Here is an 18638-nt window from a genome sequence, read left to right on the forward strand (position 1 = left end):
AAATGCCCTCTAACTCCCCCAAACTCTTCCCGTACATCCCAGGAAGCACAAACCCAGGATGCCATGGGGCAATTTAAAGGCTTGCAGTGCCGAATAAACAGTGACAAATTGTAGATTAAGAAAAAGCCTGTTATTTGTGTGAAAGAGGCAGCCTTTGCCGCCAAATGGATTCATCTGTCATTGCTACTGATTGCTCCCTTTCCACTCAACGTCCCCTAAGAAAAATGTAAATCCTATGTAAATCCTTTGTTATCGCCCGACAATGTGCGTATCACAAGCTGCATGGGTTAGAACACAGGTCCATTTTTCTCCAGACTACACCACTCCTCTTTCAAATTTCAAGGTCTTAATGTCTCAAGAGTGAGGCTGCAGAAGGCGTTCAACCCCCCTGGGACAGGCTGAGCGAGGAAAGCCCTCACAAGAGGAGGAGAAGGGGAATCTCTTTATGGGTTTTGCTGCTGCAATCAGCCCCACTGCAGTTTATTCTCTTCAGGGAGATGAATGGTGGCTGAAATACAAACCCAGAGCTCAGAAGAAGAGCATTTCCTCACGGTAAGGAGGAAAGCATAAAGAAGAGGAGGGAGGGAAAGCTAAACAACAGGGAAGTGTAGAGATTTCACCTGCCACAGCACTTTCCCCAAAAGTTCGTTCCTGTCTTTGTTCCAGGTTGTCACCTTCATGCCACGTTGTCTGGGTTGTGATAGAGAAAAAATATAAAATATAAATGTAGTACCCAGCCTCATATTTACAGAAAAGCCAGCAGCAGCTAATCAAATGAATCAGAGGGCTGTGGCACTCAGCATTTCTTACTGAAACATTTATCAACCCCTTTCTCTGAGTAACCTGTGAAGTACTGGGCCAGCCTGCCCACCAAATCCCAGGAAGCTCACAGACATGTACATGTCACGGAAAGCTACATTAGCTTATCTCCTTCTCATAACAGTAGGACATAAAATACAAGTTACTTTGCAAATTTTGCTCTCAATACACTCTCATGGCACCCACAGGTGGATTTCAACCCTGTGAGTATACCCTGGTTGGAATAACATCAGCCTAACTATCAATCCAACAGAAGTCCTTCTAGTTTTCCAGAGGCCAGTATTCCTCTTTGAAAATCCAGCCCCAGAGAGCTGATTGTGGAGCTGTGATTACAAAGATAAAGAGTGAGGAGTTCCTGTTTGTCAGGTGGGCTTGAAAACCTCAAATTTCTGGGGTTTGTGATTACCTACTTTAATAGGTGTATGGAAAATCACTATTATTAGATAATAATTTAATGAATGCACACCATTATTAAGGATGACTCCTGACACGTAAGTCCAGCTGCATCCAGGGAGTTGCAATTATTATTATTATTATTATTATTATTAGTATTATTATTATTATTATTATTTATACTTTTTGGAGCTCAGCTTATTTTAAGGTGACAGGTAGCCTGAGGTAACCCTGAGGTAACTCTAGCTTACTTCTCATGGTACAAGTCAAGTTACCTCTAGTTTAAGCTATAGATGTTTGCTGAAGGAGTAGATGTTTGTGTGCACTTGCAGGCAGTGGTGAGTTGGGGTAATTTACTCTAACTTCACCCACAATTAATTCTACTTTCACTGTCTCCAAAGACAACAAGATTTTGCTGTTAAGGATGATTTTTGTGTAGTGAAGTAGACCTTCACCGCTTTGATCCTAACTCTCAGGAACTGAGATCTGCCATGCAAAGAATGGAAAAGACTCTCCCAACCATGCATTTCTACCCCAGCTCTCATCCCCAAATCCAGTTGCAAAGCCCTGTTCCTTTGTTTGCTGTTTTGCCACATAACCCTACTCTGTGTGTCCTTTCCCTGGTTCTGTCACATCATACATAAGCTACTTATCTCCACCTTGGCAGTCCTTAATATTTCTAATTTGGTCTCCTTCATGGGATACACCATTAAAAACTCAGCAGGTGTCCTGCTGGAGAAGACTGCTACAAGACCAGAAAACACCATGTTTTCTTTTCCACATGTAGATTTAGGGAAGGGCTCCTATCTCTTCACTGTCTCTGATGTTGCTCAGCAAATTATCTTTAAGGGGTGTACTGAAGTGCCTGCGAACGTCTGAAAGACGAATTCAACCTCATGCTAATTAGCTAATTACACTGAGACCATCTCTCTTTCCTCACATCTCTCAACCGTTTCTGCAAGATTTCTCCTGCCCATCAACCCTGAACTCTCTCTGCCACAGTCACATTCTATCTGTGTGGCTTGAGTCCCCTGTAAACAGCAGCGACATGATGCTGTGCAGGGATTCCAGGGCAGGGAGGAAAGCAAAATTCTGATGCCTTTGTGGGCATCTGTGTTTTGGCAGATGCAGAAGCAGCCAAGAGCAAGCATTGGTCTAAACAGTTGTTTGGCCACAGCCCTGGGAACAGAGAAAGTGTTTTGCCTGCATAGCTATAATACAGGCCAACTACAAACTGAAATTGCTGAAATGTTTGAAGAAATCATGTCTTTTTGAGTGTCTTCGGCCAGTAAGAAGCCCATAGTCCAGCCATGGACATTCACACTGCAAGGAACTGCCAAGCAACACAGTATCAGAAACTCTTATCTACTCTTATGGACAGCAGACCCAAAACTGTTCAGGAGAAGCCCAAGATGACGGATGCAATCCCTAGGCCATATAAGATGCCTGCATGGTCATATCAGGCATTGTACTGGTCACTCATGGTATGGTTCACACTCAAAAACAGGGTGTGAACAGGGTTAACACAGGCTTGGACGTAAAGCACAATTTGGCTGAGCAAGGTGTAAACTTGAGGCTTTATACAAAATGCACCGAGGTGTAAACTTGAGGCTTTATACAAAATACACCAAGGAGATGTGGCCAGGGACAGAGAGGATCATATTCACAAGGTACTTGTGTGCCTTCAGCTCTACACAGGCCCCCAGTGGAGCTTGCAGGAGTGAGTGCAGAGAGGTAATGAGGAATCTAAAGTCCTGCTATCTCAGTACTGTTGAAGATCAAGGAATGAGTGCCTACACCTATGAGATTTTGGAAAGCTTTCCTACCTCTCGTCTCCATTTTAAGAAGTCTAAATATCTTCAGTAATCTAGCTCCAGTAGTCAGAGGAAACTGTACACAACTCATTCTCACAAATTAAAAACCCAAACACCAGATCCAAGCAAAGGACTTAAGTGCTAATTTTTTTTTGTGTCTGGCTCTGAAGCAGAAGTCCAAAGCACAGCATTAGGTTCCTGGGCTCTCCCTGCCTGATGCAAATGGAGTGTTAGGTATCTCAGAGAATAGAGGCTTTCCTTACACCTCCTCCCTGGTCCTGCTACAGCCTCAAGCCTGGAGGCTTAAAACTAGGAAGTCTGCCACAACAGGGAGCAGCCCTGGAGCAAGACTCCATCGGAAGCCACGGAAAGCAAGCCAATTTGGAAATGCTGAGCACAAAGGGTGTGCCCGAACTCCAACCCATCCTAAAGTACGTGAATCAGGTCTGCAAAGTAAAATATCTCCCTCCACTTAGGTTGCAGAGGGCCGAGCCCACTCCCGAGGGGAGACATCTGGAAGCACTCAGAGCTGAGCTTTGCTCAGTCTTTTTAAACACGGACCAAGACAGGGGTGCGCACACCTTTTTTTTTATCAGGAGACGAGTTAGCAAAATCGCTGGCCCATGAAGTGAGAAATCTGGCTTCAGTGCTTTCTTCAGCCTGGAGGGATCCGAACCACATTTCCCACCTCCCAAGAGAGGGCCCAAACCAATGGGGGTAAAATGAGGTTGAGATTGGGGAGATAGGATGTTCAGCCGTCTCTTCTCCTTGAAGCTGCACCAAGGTGCATTCCGGGGGGCACAGGGAGATCAAAGGAACCTCCCGGAACCCAGACGCACACAGACCACCACTGGCAGCATCGTGGTTATGCTCTCAGCCGGCCAGCGTGGGCTCTGGGTTAGAGTTGCTCTAGTTAGAGCCTTTCATATGAAAATCAGTTGTAGGGCAAAAAAGAGCAGAACTGCATCTCACAGCAGGGAGAGGAATCCAGTGTCTCCATCGCTTCTCCTCGCCGGAGGTGCCTGTATCAAAGAGTCGGGAATCAGGGAGCTGCAGAGAGCTGTGAGATAACATTTTTGAATCTGTGGGCATCTTTATTGTTTTTTTGGTGGTGGTTGTGAACAAAACAATGCATGAAAATATGGGGCAGCTCGCCAGTTTGGTGTTCCAAACACAAGGAGGGGATATAGTGAACAACGTTAGCGACTAGAAGCAGGTAAAGAAGGTAAAGATCCATTCATGTTGATTTTTACATTTTCTGGACCATGTAACCTAATCATAATCAAGATTTCTTAAGGCAATTTTTTTTTTTTACCCTTTAAATTTTGTGTGGATTGATATTCCCTGGAATCACATGGGAGAGAGAGAAAGGACATGCTGGAGACATCTGGTCCTGCTGGGACCATGAAATGGGTCATGTACTTGGAGCAAAATGTAGGAACCCAGCAAAAGCTGCTGCCAAAACATGGATCTCCCAGTAATTGACCACCAACTGACTGGGCCAACCAGCCATACCTGGCTCATGGGGTGGGTGAGAAAGGACATGGCTGCATTCCTATTGTGTAGGACACCAGTTTCCTATGTGGAGCAGGAGGTGAATGCGAGATGGAGAATTCTTTAGTCTCAGTACTTGAGAAGCTGATGATCAATTCCTTTCTTACCCCATTTGCATCCTTATTCATTTGCTGTCTTTCACAGCTCTAAAAACGCCAAGGGCTAATTCTCCTTATTCTAATGAAATATAGGATTAATCAGTGGGTTCTCCCACGAACTTGTCCCTTGACTTCTTTCTGATGTGAGCCCAGGAGCAGAGAAACTGGTATACCCAGGTAACAGCTTTCCCTCCAGAAAATTCTCTTGTTTGGGGTCATTTTTGAACCCCTTTGTGATTTTGGGCTGAAACAAAGGAAGAATATTAGTCCACAAATGAAAGTGAGGAATCATTTCAGACAACTGTGTCCAAATCTCCAAATATACTCATGGAAGTGTATTTGCATTTACCCCAGTGTGAGCATTGCTGATGGAAATATTGCCTGTGGAAACACTAACAGTACAGTTCTTGCATGTAAAGCTCTGAGAAACTTGTTCAGTTTTTAACAACACTGATGGAAAGCTTTCATATCATATGGGAGCGTATGTTTTTGTATATGCACAGCGTCAGGAGATGCCCTGGAAGCTCCTGTTTAGCAGAGAGGCTGCCTTAACACAATCCCTGGCCTCACCACCTACGCTAGATTTTTAGGCATGGAAAAGAAGCAAAAGTTTAAACATCCTCTCCAAGGTGGGACATGTCTAAGCAGTTCACGGCCTGGAACCTAGAACTTCCCATGGTCGTGATATGCATTCACTGTGCTTTCTGAAACAAAATTTCTCTTACTTCTCTGCATATTTTAGTGAATTCACCCAACCTCATTTTTCAACATTTGCATCTATCGCCATTCATCTTGCAAATTAAAATATTTCTGCATGACACTCTGACACACAGGAGGGAGAAAGAAAAAAAAAACAAGCACAAAAGCATTTCTCAAAGTAACAGAACTACAGAGCTTTTCAAACTTCCTGTTTCATAGCCCTGATAGAAAAAGTACACTGAGTTCCTATGAAGCACCCTCCTGACATTTCCAGACTTATTAGCCAGTTTTCACACTGACTTCAATCAACCTCTTTAATCCTCCAAGGAAAGAGCATTTTTAATTCACCGATTGGCTGATAAGCTTGAAGCCAAAAAATGATTTACACGTAGATGAATTGTGCTTACAAGATGGAACTTCGAGCATTAGAAGCGGATCTGAATTTCCTATCTGTCATTTTATTTGCCACATTCATTTTTGCTCTGCCATTACCCTTGCTGATTATGATCTTTCAGCGCTATTGGGCTCCTGCTTCCACAGTTTTTAATCTGCCTTTAATCCCATAGATTTTAAATATTCCCCGGCACCGAGAGACTGGAGGCAATTAACTGCCCTTCTGATGCTCTCCTTATCAGTTGCCTCCTTGTATCTCTCAGAAGCAGCCTCAAGACACTTCCAGGCTGACAAATACTACCAGCATTTCTGATGAAGCAGCCGCAGCAAATGCAATGTGAAGTCCAGCTGCGTAACCTGATTCTAAAAAATCCAGTCATTCAAAAAAAAAAAATAAATGCGGCACAGGCATCTAAACTCCTGTTCCATTTTGACTTGATGTAAATGGAAATAAACAAAATATCTCTTTAAGTTTTCAGGTTGGGGGGTTTTTAGGTTGTTCCTTTGGCTTTTGTTTTGTTTTGGGTTTTTTCCTTTATTTTTTTTTTCTTTGCCTGAGAGATAATTTCTGTCTCTTCCAATCTGATTGCTGTTTCAAATTGAAAAATGAGGCTGTTTTCCTCGATCTGTTGGGGCATTTCTGATACCCAGAAAACAGATCTGCTGGGCAGCCAAAGATCCTTGGATCAGAATCCGCATCTTTTTGTTTTCAAGCACTGGCAATAAAAAATCGGCTGCACTAGTTCACCTACCACTAGTTGATGCAATGTCAATTTTCCTACCTTTCTAAAGGATGTCCACTCGAACTTGGGCTTTGTAAACTCAGCTCTACTCATTTTTCATTACATCAAAGATCTGATACTATAAATAAAGAATCAAATCAGTGTGACACAGCTCATGGAAAGATGTTTTTCATTAAAAACCATCTGTTTATTCACTAACGTATACATTTACATAACCCTTCAAGAATGCTAAACTTTCATTCAAATAGGTCACATGGCAATAGTTGGGAAACACACAGAATTAAATGCAAAAGGCCCAATTCTTCATGGCTTTTCATCTAAGGAAACCAATAATAGCCTAGAAAAACAAGGGAAAGGTGTTATTATCTTCATCTCCTTTGTGCAGGCACAAATTGCTACCTCTGAGATAAAATAATTCATTTTTCTAGTAGTATAAATACATATAAGTATGTATACATATATACCTATATATGTAAACATATCTATGTGTGCATATCTATATCAGTTATAGACAATTGAGGCTTCATCTTTGGAGATAATAATTTGACTAAGGCATAGAACACAAATGTTTTACCTTATTCATAAAATTGCCATTACTAAACTCTGCGATCTGGTAGGATCGTATGGAGTAGGAAATTTACCCAGGGTAAATATTCCCATTCTCATCTTGTTCCTAGAACAGATAAAAATGGGTATGTGAAGTTTGTGTTCTTCTTTTTATTGTCTTAACCATCTCTTTTTTAAATTTAAATGCTCAAAACAATGGGGAAAATCTGTGTCAGAGTGAGGGAAAAGGAAACAAAATCCCTGACAAGGAAGAAAAAAAGTTCTCGTCCATAATCCTTTTTTTGGGAACTTAAAATCAGCAATATTTGTCCAGAGCAAAGGTCCTCTCAAATTAAGATCCTGTTTTAATAAATGCCAAAAGCGAACACTCACAGAACATAAGAAAAGTGCAGGCACATGATGGCACATCCCAAATATGCCAGAAATTTGCAGATCGAGACTTTCTGAGCCAGAGATCGTGTCCTTATATTTAACAACTTTAAATAGGTTTCTCTTCCATTAACTTCTCCTGTGGCCCCCCTAAGCTGTGTAGATTTTAAGCATCCGCAGCACCCCGTGACAGCGAGTTTGCCAGCACAGCTCCCCACCAGAGCCGTGCTGGCTCGTTCCAAGCACTGGATATATCAGATCCCCAAAAAAGGTGCAGAAACAAAAATTCTTGGAGTAAATTTATATTCCTCTGCTGAATCGAGTGAAGGCATTCCAACTAAGTCAGAGGAACTCGAATGATTCCTGCTTGCTCAGTAGCTTATCTGAGGTTAGTGGAACTATGCTGATTCTCATTAGCTGAAAATTTAGCTCAATATTTTACTTTCGAACGCATCTTACAGAATTACGAATTCCATTCCCGTCAAGCTGATATATTGTGCTCACAGCTGCAGAAGCTGAGCAATTAAATTGATAATATTTGATGATAGTGTATGTATGTGCGGGGGGAACATATTCAATTTTGTTTGGCTCTCGAAACAAAGTCTCTGATTTTTGCAAGGTTGCAATTCTGTCTCTCCATGTGCAATTGAGCCTGTATTTCCCTTCCAAAGGGAGTGCCTGCATGCTGGAATTAAAATTTGCTCTTGACTATCAGGCAGCAATCTATGACCGATTTGTTCTCACAATCTTCAAGGCAGGTACAGGAGAATGAACATCAGAATAAGTTTTCTCCTTCCATATGCATCAGTTTGCAAAGGCTGTCCTGTAGGTCAACAGGTAGCTCACCCTTTGTGCAATGAGTTTTCAGTGTCTTAACACAGAATACCTCAACAAAGTCCTGGGAGGAGATATTTTTCTTTGGTGGACACATCTCCCATGAAAACTGGACCATGAACAACATTTATTTCCCATACCCCAAACCAAAAAAAAACCCCAAAAATTATTTTTGTCCATTACTGCCCTGGATGAGATTTGGACCAGCAATATCAAGGTAGAAGTACCTCATTAAAAGACTCTTTGTTTCCGTTCTTTCTTTTGTATTCCTGATTAAAGACCAGAAGAAAGCAGCCAACTGCCAGTCTTGGATCCTGAGCCAAAAGCATATGAGTTAATAAAAATATTTCTTATTGATGGCATAGCCTACACAATGTGTTGCCCACTGAGCTATTGTGACATTTGTATGGACCATGCTTTACTGCTTATTATCCCCTGTTCTTTATATTTGCAGATGGAATAAAACAATTGTAGAAAAACAGTTCTGTGTTGTACATTTGTGCAGTGTCCAATATAGGCACAACAGCAGACTTTGAATGTTGTAATAATATTGAAGATAAAATATAATCGTACTGGTCATGCAGAGTTCAGCTGTGGAGTTTTCTATCTGAAGTGATTGGCATCATATTTTCAATTATACAAAATAATTGTCATTTGCATTACTTAGTGTTCCTTATTAATTATAATAGTAGCTCAATTTTATTAGTGCCTGGGATAACAAATACCTCAAAAATATTTTAAAAGTAATTTATAAAATAGTCATGGAGATATGTTTACTGATGTCCTGCAGATACTTCAGGGCTGAAATGCACCAGCATAAGAGCAGGAAAGGACCCAGGGAATAAAAAGGTGATAAACTGATGCTGAAATAATTGGTGCTAGCTTAAAAGTAAAAATACATATGCATATGTGTACTTAGTCAAGTGATGCCACATATCAAATTCATAATAAGCAAAGGGGTTTGTACAAAAATATGTTGGGTTTTAGAGGAAATAACAGAGCTTTGGTTAGATTTAGAAATTTTTTTGTTGTTGTCCTTTTTCTCGAGAAAACATAAACAATTACCCAACAAAAGAGCAAATTGTGGTAAGAGCAAAGAGACTGAAGGAAGAAACTTTGTTATATAACACGACAAACCTGTGGTAACCATCTCCAGTGTGTGTTGTTTGCTGTGACTTACAGCTTTGCTTAAGCATTTTAAAGATTCTTGCAGGTCTTTTTCAAGCTGCCAGCTCTAGCCTAGGAATTATGGTAATGTGCCACTTCTGAGCCCTCGGCAGGATTTGCAACAGAGAAATCACATCAGCCTATGCTGATTAACAATTCCATTCCATCCAGAGATTTATATAAAAAAACTATCTTACATTTTGCTTTTTAATAAGAACGATCGCTATCTCAAATTGAGTCCCAGCAAATTTTAATAAAGGCCCAAGGTTGAGTGGCATTTTGCATGCTGATTTAGCTGTGATTGCTTGCTTTTGATGAGCACCAGCCGGGCATGTATAGCTTTCCTCAGAGCAGGTTTAAAGACCAGTAGTAAGGAAAAGGATAAAAATAAAAACTTCCAACTGAAATTCGAGGTCTTTCCTCTCTATGATTGATTACTGAATAAATACCTACACATATCTCTGCATTCAACCCACAAGTAATATTCCCTACAGCAAAACAGCTGTTTTAATGGCTTTTAATATACTCCACTGTCAAAATATGTTAAGTTTGAAGGCTGCAATTATTAAAAAAAATATATTATCAATCTATCTACCTATCTTCATGACAACTCCTCAGTTTAATCAGCTGAGTATGGATTGGAATAAACCGATGTTTTTATGCTGTGTATGTATGAGGGTCCCCATTTAGCAGATTTTTTTTTGCCATTGTTTTGGGTAGCACCTTCAGGGCTCCCAGTAATAGTGGCACACCGGTGTGATAAGGTGTCGGGTTTCTGTCCTTACGCAATGGAGACGGGCTCTGTCTGGTGCTGCTAAAAAAGAAGAACAAATTGTCAGCATATAAGCTTTTTGTAGTCACATTTTCCCCCTTTGTGTTTTGAGTAAAAGAGGGCATTGGAAATACTTATTCGGAGAAAACTGTCTTCTGAAGATACGAGGAAAAAAAGAGGTTGCAGAGAAGAGCTGAAGTCAGAGCTCAGTGGCAGACTCAGTGTATGTGTGTGTGTGTGTGTACACCTCATGAAAGCAGCAACGCCATAAAAGTGATCAGGTAAAGCCTTCCATTTGTTTTGATTCAGCTTTTATGTTTTTTTCTTTTTCATCCCTCTCAATAAATTGTATTTCAACTTCTCTCATTAAAATAGTAACCCTTTCTTGCTCCAACTTGGGGAACAACACAGGCAAAAAACCCTTTCATATAGGAACCATCCATCATCATTAGAAATAATGATCCTCCCACACAGTAACTAGTGCAATGTACGTGAAGGAGCAACTAATTCCCACCCAGTTTCCTTTGCCTCTTTCTCTTTGAGGGATTGCAAATGATAATTTAAAGAAACAGTGTGTGAAAGACGCCTTCAGTCACAGGAGAGCTATTTCCATCTTGTAAACTGGGAAATCACGTTAGGTGAGACAAAAAGGATCCCATATGATCTCAGTGGAGACATGGCCCTGTTTTCCAGATAAATGTCCCATGTCGCCTTAGCACACCCAGGGAACCATTTTTACTGAACTGTTTTTGTTTCATAGGGAGTAACAGAGGAAAACAATTAAATGTAATACACCAAGTACACCAAGAGGCAGCTCCCAGTGACCTGCCTTTAACCTACCTGAGGTGCATCACTTAAGCACGTACCTAAGCCTAATGCTTAAGCCCACATACTTAAGTCCAAGCATATAGAATACTTTGTGCTGAAAGGGACCTCAAAGATCATCCACTTTCAACATCCCTGCCATGGGCAAGAATACTTTCCACTAAGCCTGGTTGCTCAAGCCCCATCCAACATGGTCTAGAACACTTCCAGGGATGGGGCATCCACATCTTCTCTTGGCAGGCTGTTCCAGTGTCTCACCACTCACAAATTTCCTTTCTACATTTAATCTAAAACTACCCTTTTCAGAGTAAAGTTATTATACTGAAGCTCACATGTAATTTTAAGTGATCAGGACCCTTCAATAAAGCGCCTCTGTAGCTTCCCTTTATGGTTAGCGAAGACAAGAGCATATCCTGGAAGGGGAATTCTGGGTTTTAAAGGGCTCCATGGAGGCTGCCCTTCCTAAAGGACCTCAGTGTTTGCTGATGACACCTGAAGAACAGACTTGGGGAAATTTTAACATCCAAAAAAAATCACAATCTCCAAGCCTCTCCTTTCTACCATCTCACCCTGGAGTGCCTCAGTTCGTCGTGTGCCTGGCTTGGCTTGGGCAGCCCCACTGCGATCCAGCAGGGCAAGGCCAGGTGGCACCAGAGTCCCCCGAGGGACCCAATCCTGGAGAAATTCTGGGAACACACCCACCTCTCACCCACAAGATCACACCCTTCAAGAATGCAGTCGTAGTTGCTTTCTTCTTTTAAATGCAGCTGCCAGGGGAGGAGGCAGCAGTGACAGTGCCCTCTGCTCCTGTAATAACCCCAGGATTAAAGCAGGAACCGGGACAGTGGGTCCTGGGCCCTCCTCAGCCCCAGGGGTTCAGAGTTCCCATTTCCCATGAAACCATCCTAAACTCTGAGTTATTGGGTGAGGGTGAGATCCAGGGCATGGGAAGGAGAAAGTATTTATTTCCTCCTTCAAACTATGTCGATGAGTAGAGAGAAAGCAATGAAGGAGTCACGATACCCCAAGGTGACTTTCAAGCAGAACATGTGCTCATGTCCTAGGATTTAAAAAGAGGACTATCTATATTTAAGTTTCCACTCTTTTTCTTTCTTTCTTTCTTTCTTTCTTTCTTTCTTTCTTTCTTTCTTTCTTTCTTTCTTTCTTTCTTTCTTTCTTTCTTTCTTTCTTTCTTTCTTTCTTTCTTTCTTTCTTTCTTTCTTTCTTTCTTTCTTTCTTTCTTTCTTTCTTTCTTTCTTTCTTTCTTTCTTTCTTTCTTTCTTTCTTTCTTCCTTTCTTCCTTTCTTCCTTTCTTCCTTTCTTTCTTTCTTCCTTTCTTCCTTTCTTCCTTTCTTTCTTTCTTTCTTTCTCTTTCTTTTCTTTTCTTTTCTTTTCTTTTCTTTTCTTTTCTTTTCTTTTCTTTTCTTTTCTTTTCTTTTCTTTTCTTTTCTTTTCTTTTCTTTTCTTTTCTTTTCTTTTCTTTTCTTTTCTTTTCTTTTCTTTTCTTTTCTTTTCTTTTCTTTTCTTTTCTTTTTCTTTTCTTTTCTTTCCTTTTCTTTCCTTTCTTTCCTTTCTTTCCTTTCTTTCCTTTCTTTCCTTTCTTTCCTTTCTTTTCTTTTTTTTTTTTTTTTTTTTTTTTTTTTTTTTTTCTGCATGAGTATTTTGCACTGCAGTGCTATGAACTGAGATTTGAAGGATGTAGAGGGTATAAACTCTAGGTGAAATACTTTATTCATTAAATGACTTTCTGACTCACTCCTGAAATTCACTCCCCCTTCCCAAATCCAAATCTCATACTGTGTCTAGATAAACAGATATCAGGCTGACACAAAAGGGAAAATGTCCCAGAAGCCCAGCATCTCTCTCTCCTCACAAAGGGTTGTGGGAATCTCTTCATCTTTCCTGCACAGTCCCACAGCTTGACCAAGGAATGCAGAAATGCTTTCTCCACCCAGCGTCACCTGCAGTCTTGTGGTACTCCCATGGCAATTGGGAAACATAGGTTTGAACCTCCCAGGCAGAGGCAAACCCAAAACTTGTCTTGCTTTACTTGGGCAAGTGGTTTTAACCAGTGAACTACAACATAAATGGTGAGAGGCTCCTCCTTTTCCTTTGGTGACTGTGTTTTTTGAAAGGAGCAAAGCAAAGCTGATTTTGCTTAGTCCTTTGAAGACCTGCTCAGATTAAGCTTGGGACCTACTTGTCCCAGCCATATATCCCAGCAGCCCTGGTTTGGGCACTTCCACTTGGTGTTTTTTCTTTTTTGACAATTACTGCTCAGTGTAGGGCCTTTGGAAGTATTTTTCTAAAGTATTAAAAGCTCTTCACATACTGACATGAGGCCTTAACACGGATTTGGGGATCCATTCTGGGCACAGGTACTGCTGTGAGTTGTCCCATTTGGAATAATCATTAAAGACGCCCATGTTGTCAGCTTCTGCAAGTGACAAAACTTTCTCTGGTGGTGAATCTCTCAAGATTGTGAGATTTCTTCACCAGGTCTACCCTTCAAAAAAGTCCACAGAAAACAAAAACAAGTAGGGTAAGCGCAGGATCTCTTCCATCAGGATACTTGAACCCCTGTGGATGACTTCAGCCAGCTCCAAGAACAGCTGGGAATGCAGAGCCTCCTATCCTGGTCTGGATCAGGCCTTAAGGACAGAGCTGAAACTTCAATAAAGGTTTTTATGAAGGAAGGAGGGATAACATACCACAACAGAGATGCCATTTCAAAAAATTGAATGACTTAAGGCAGATACTCAGAAACCATAGAGGTGACTGCGGGATGGCCTGGATCCTCAAAATATTCTGCACCCTGGCTCAGACCCAGTTGGGCAATTCAATGCATAATTCCTTTATGGCATATAACCAGGTTCTGTGGGACCACTGCTGCTTGCTGTCAAGAATGGGTTTAAATGTGCAGCTGGATGCAAGCCAGAACACTCAATACTTTGCCAAATTTAGCTTAAAATATATAAGGCATAATGCCTGGCAGTGGATGCATCAGAAAAGTGAAACTTCTTATCTGCCAGCATATTTTACAATAATAATATCAGCTTGTGACTTATCCCAGATGTTTACTTAGGGTAGAAAAGTGTCCTGAAATGCAAGTAAATATGCAGGTGTGAAATGAATTTATATAGTTTTCTTCATTTGAGAGAAAAATACATTTCTGATATCACTCTATCACTCTCTCTCTCACTGCTGTAATATGCCATGGGAGAATAAGCCACCACTTTCCATTTCTTGTCTTTTGAAGTTAATTTCCGATCCTAACAGTAAATCAGAGTTCTGTAATCTTGCTGATACATTAGAGGGGAATGAAAATTTAATTTTTAATGAGATCTTTACTTTAAAAAAAAAAAACTTACAAAAACGAAGAAAGCTGTGTTCAATCAAAAGTGGGGCTTTGGCATGTGATGGCTAAGTTTAGAATGAAAAGTAACATCAAAGAGATGTCTTTTAGTTTAATTTCAAACAGCACATGCCACCTTGGAAGGGATAAATTCTGGAACATTTCTGTAAAATCTAGAAAATGCTATTTAAGCCTAAGGAAATCTAAATAATAAGCAAAATACAACATTCACTGGTGAGCAAACACAAGCACATCAAATTCTGTGTGTGGAAGAGTAACACATATACATGAAATAATCACAAGATCATGCTCAGTATACCCAGTTGAAGAAGGTTCTCTGACAATCCCTTTGTGCCTCTCTCCTGCTGCCTGACTTTCTTTGGTACTACTTGAACAGAATCCCAGAAATCTTTTTGTATTTGGCAAATCCCTTCTGCCACGTATCATTCATGGGCACTTTGAGCATCTTGTGAGCTGCACATTAAAAAAATAGCCAGGGTCATCTAGGAATTGGCAAAATGTGCATGCAATTTTTCTTCTGTTGTGAAAATATGCAACTTTCTAGATCCAAACAGTGCCCTCCACACTGATGGCCACTTAGGCATTTTCTGCAGGAGTTGGCCTGTGAAATTTATAGGTCCTGGCTGCAAAAAAAAAAAAAAAAAGGCATGAAGAGAGATTCAGCTGGATAATTCTTAAAATACATGAAAGTTCATGGGCTCTGGGTAAAAAATGGAAATTGAGAATGCCATTTTTCAACAACAAATATGACACTGTGCCTACTTCCCAGGAGGCAATTAAGGTCAGCAACCAGTTTTCATGGATGTTAGCTCTGACTCAAAACACTTTCCAAAAGAAAGAAAACAAAACCACCAAGCCCACTTCCCTTTGGTGTGACAAGCATTTATAGGATGGCATTTTCACGGTAGCATGAGCTCCTTCCTGCCATTTTTCAGGCTGAGGAAAGCAGCAGCCCTCGGGCAGGAACCCATGAAAAGTCACACGCCACCCCAAAGCATTCAGGCCATGATTCCATAAAAAGTCCATTTGAAGAAGCAATCAGAGTTTGGACATATTTTACTTCAATATTTGCTTTCACTGGAAAATCCGCCTCATGTCAAGTGGAGCAGCAATGCCAGAGAGATGCTGCAGAGACCCCTCTGGAAGAATTATCCACTAAGCAGATAAAAACTAATGTCTGTGACAAACAACAACCTGTTGTCAAATCAGCACATTTTAAAGACCGCATTTTTACTCAGCCTAGGCCGAGATTCCTATTTGTGCTTTCACACCATTGCTTTGAGACTTGATAAGATGCTATCAACAGGCCCTCTAAGTGCTCAAGAACCACTTTAAGGAGAATCACTGGGGCAATTATCATAAGCAGTGAAAGATATGGTATTTATTGATGGGAGATTAATATTGGCTTTATTTCAAATTCTTACAATGTTTTGTGGCCTGCTGTGGTCTTTCAGGTTTCTTTCTCTTTTAGATATGAATTTATTTTTAACTATCATTCTAATTGGTTGGAGTTCATCCAAGAGTCTCCAATTTAATCTTAGCATGTTTCATATAACTTGCCCTAATTTAATTAATAAAAGGAATGATGAGTTGAAGAAGCTGTGAAGTAGGATCTTTGTGCTATCAAGTTTCACACACATCCTAGATGTAGCAAGGCAGATTTTTCCATCTAAGGCTGATGTTTCTGAAAGAGCCACAAAATTAAAACCTAGACCTAATGAGAAGACTAAAGTATGTGCAAGTTAGGTGCTTTAATTCCTGGATTGTAGGTGCTTGGGAGGGCAAAAGAAATCAAAACCCAGAGTTTGGCTACTCAGCTCTCCTTGTGGAAGTCAAACACTTTTGGTGGAACACAGATCTGCCAAAAAAACTGAGTCATTGAGCAGCTTTAAGCCTTCCTGCAGAAATGTGGAGTGTGATGTGAAAAACAAAGGGGTGGGAGGAAGGGAAGACAAAATTTTCCAACAAATTTCTTCCCTGAAGTTCCTTCAAAGGCTATAAGCAGTCAAAACTTGGGATTTTTGTTTAATGGGTGAATGTATATGGAGTCGAGCACAGTGTTAGCTGCCAAGTAGTTGGAGGAGCTACCCATGAAGTAGGCAAAGGGGTTCCTCACCTAGAGAGAATGCTATGTGTCCTTCTCTCCTTAGCCCCATGTAGGGTGACATCCTGCCAGGGCCACTGAGGCCTGTTCTTGGACCTCATGAGCACCAGAGGATGCAGAATCATAAAATCGCAGAATAGTGGAATCATGGAATGGTTTGGGTTGGAAGGGACCTTAAAAATAATCTAATTCCAACCCCCTGCCATGGGCAGGAACACTTTCCACTAGACCAGGTTGCTCAGGGCCTTGTACAAGCTGGACATGAACATTTCCAGTCATGGGGTATCCACAACTTAAAATCACAAAACAGGGCTGGTCACTGAGTGGGGACTGAAGGTCTAGGCCATCTAGACAGTGGCACTTGTATATTTGTGTCCTTTTTTCTCACTAAAGCTTTGGAAATGCTGCTTTTTCTAGCTCCTAAGCAGCCATAAATCAGTACCAAATAGATCTTCAAGGATTAAATTACAGCAGAGAAATTATGAATATGTGATGATTTTTTGAGTGCCAAGAATTAGAGCTGGTGTTCACTGCATGGTGCTCAACATATCCTTAAATAGAAAGTTTCTGAGGTAACTTTCACAAAAAAAAATCCTCAAACCATTATTTCAAATTAGACTTATAAAGCAGAAATTTATTAAATATTATGAATAAATAGTATTAAAAATATTAAAATCTAAATATTAAAACCAGAAATATTAAAACCTAAAACCAAAATAAATTTAATGGTTTGAGAAACTATTATTATATTTTAGCACTTTTTAACTTTGCTGTCTAACAAATACTGAGGGAAAAAAAAGTCTTGCTAAAGATGTCTTCTAACAGATAAACCTGTGAGTTCTGAGAAGTTACATAAAATGAAGGGAGATATTTCCTAAAATTAAAAAAGGGTTTTATTGAAAGACAAGTCTTAAAATTCTTTTAAATTATAAAAGAGGTATTTTCAGGCTCTCTTTAGAATTAAGGAAAATCAAAACTAAAAGACAGATTTTTTCCCCCTTGCCTTTAAGGGTTTCTTCAGTTCTGCTTGTCTTTGAAAAATGCAAAACACTCTCTTGACTGCCAAAAAGCCCCTTGTGGCAAGCACAATGCCTTTGTTGGCCAACATGAGGATGTATAACTTCCCAACCTTGCATTCTTTGCACACACAAAATTCCCATTGATTTCAGTGGGAGTTCTGCACAAAAGGATGGTGTCTTTGGGTTAATGCAAGACTATGAAAGGGGAGAAAGTGCTTACTGTACTGAGAATATGCATCTGAATTGGTTTTATCACAGCTGGCAGGGCAGTAAAAGAAGTTTATGCGCAATAAACAGCTCTTGTGGTTAGAGTGACGTTGTTCATTCCTAGCCCAGAATTTGGAAGGAGTTATTATTTAATAAAGTTTAATTTGATGAAGAGAATATTTTTAACGCCCTAAACGGCACTCTATGAAGATGACTGATAGGCCCAGCCCACTCACAGAAAGAAATGCAATTAATTGGTTTAGTGAACTCACCACATTAATTAGCTAATGTCTGTGCAGTTTCAGAATGCAGTTGAATGGGCAAATCCTGGAGAAGTTGTGTTCTGGACTAATTGCCCCCGGAGATCCCTTTGTGCCTCTCCAGGTGCACAAAAGGTGCATTTTGATGGTTACCAAAATGGTCAGGTGGGATGGACATGACACTTCTCTTGTGTGTAGAATTTGGTGCTAGACTTGTCAGCTACATCAGTCCTAAAAGGGAAAGGGAAGATGATGGGAGATGGACTAATAGCAGAAAACCTGGGTATTTTGTGGCAAATGCAATAAACAGCAATCTTCTGCATGCTGCAGGCTGTGGAGTACCTGTGAGCACTGGAATATAAGAACACAAATATGGCTTTTCCAATCTCCTGGCTTCCCCTTGGACAGGTCTGCTCCTGCCAGGATGGGCTGAGGGACATGTGCCAGCATATTTAAATGCACTACATGACTCAGTGTGGCCAGAGATGTCAACCCAGGTCTCACTGTGCTCTCAACACCGGATTTTGGGACAGGAACTCTTTGTAGGTGCACTCAGAGCTGCCTGGAATGTACCTCGCTCAGCTTGACCCTACTCTAGTCCCACTTGGAGTGGACAAGAATGGAT

The sequence above is a fragment of the Camarhynchus parvulus genome, chromosome 1A, assembly GCF_901933205.1.
Source record: "Camarhynchus parvulus chromosome 1A, STF_HiC, whole genome shotgun sequence".
In the NCBI taxonomy this organism is placed as follows: Eukaryota; Metazoa; Chordata; class Aves; order Passeriformes; family Thraupidae; genus Camarhynchus; species Camarhynchus parvulus.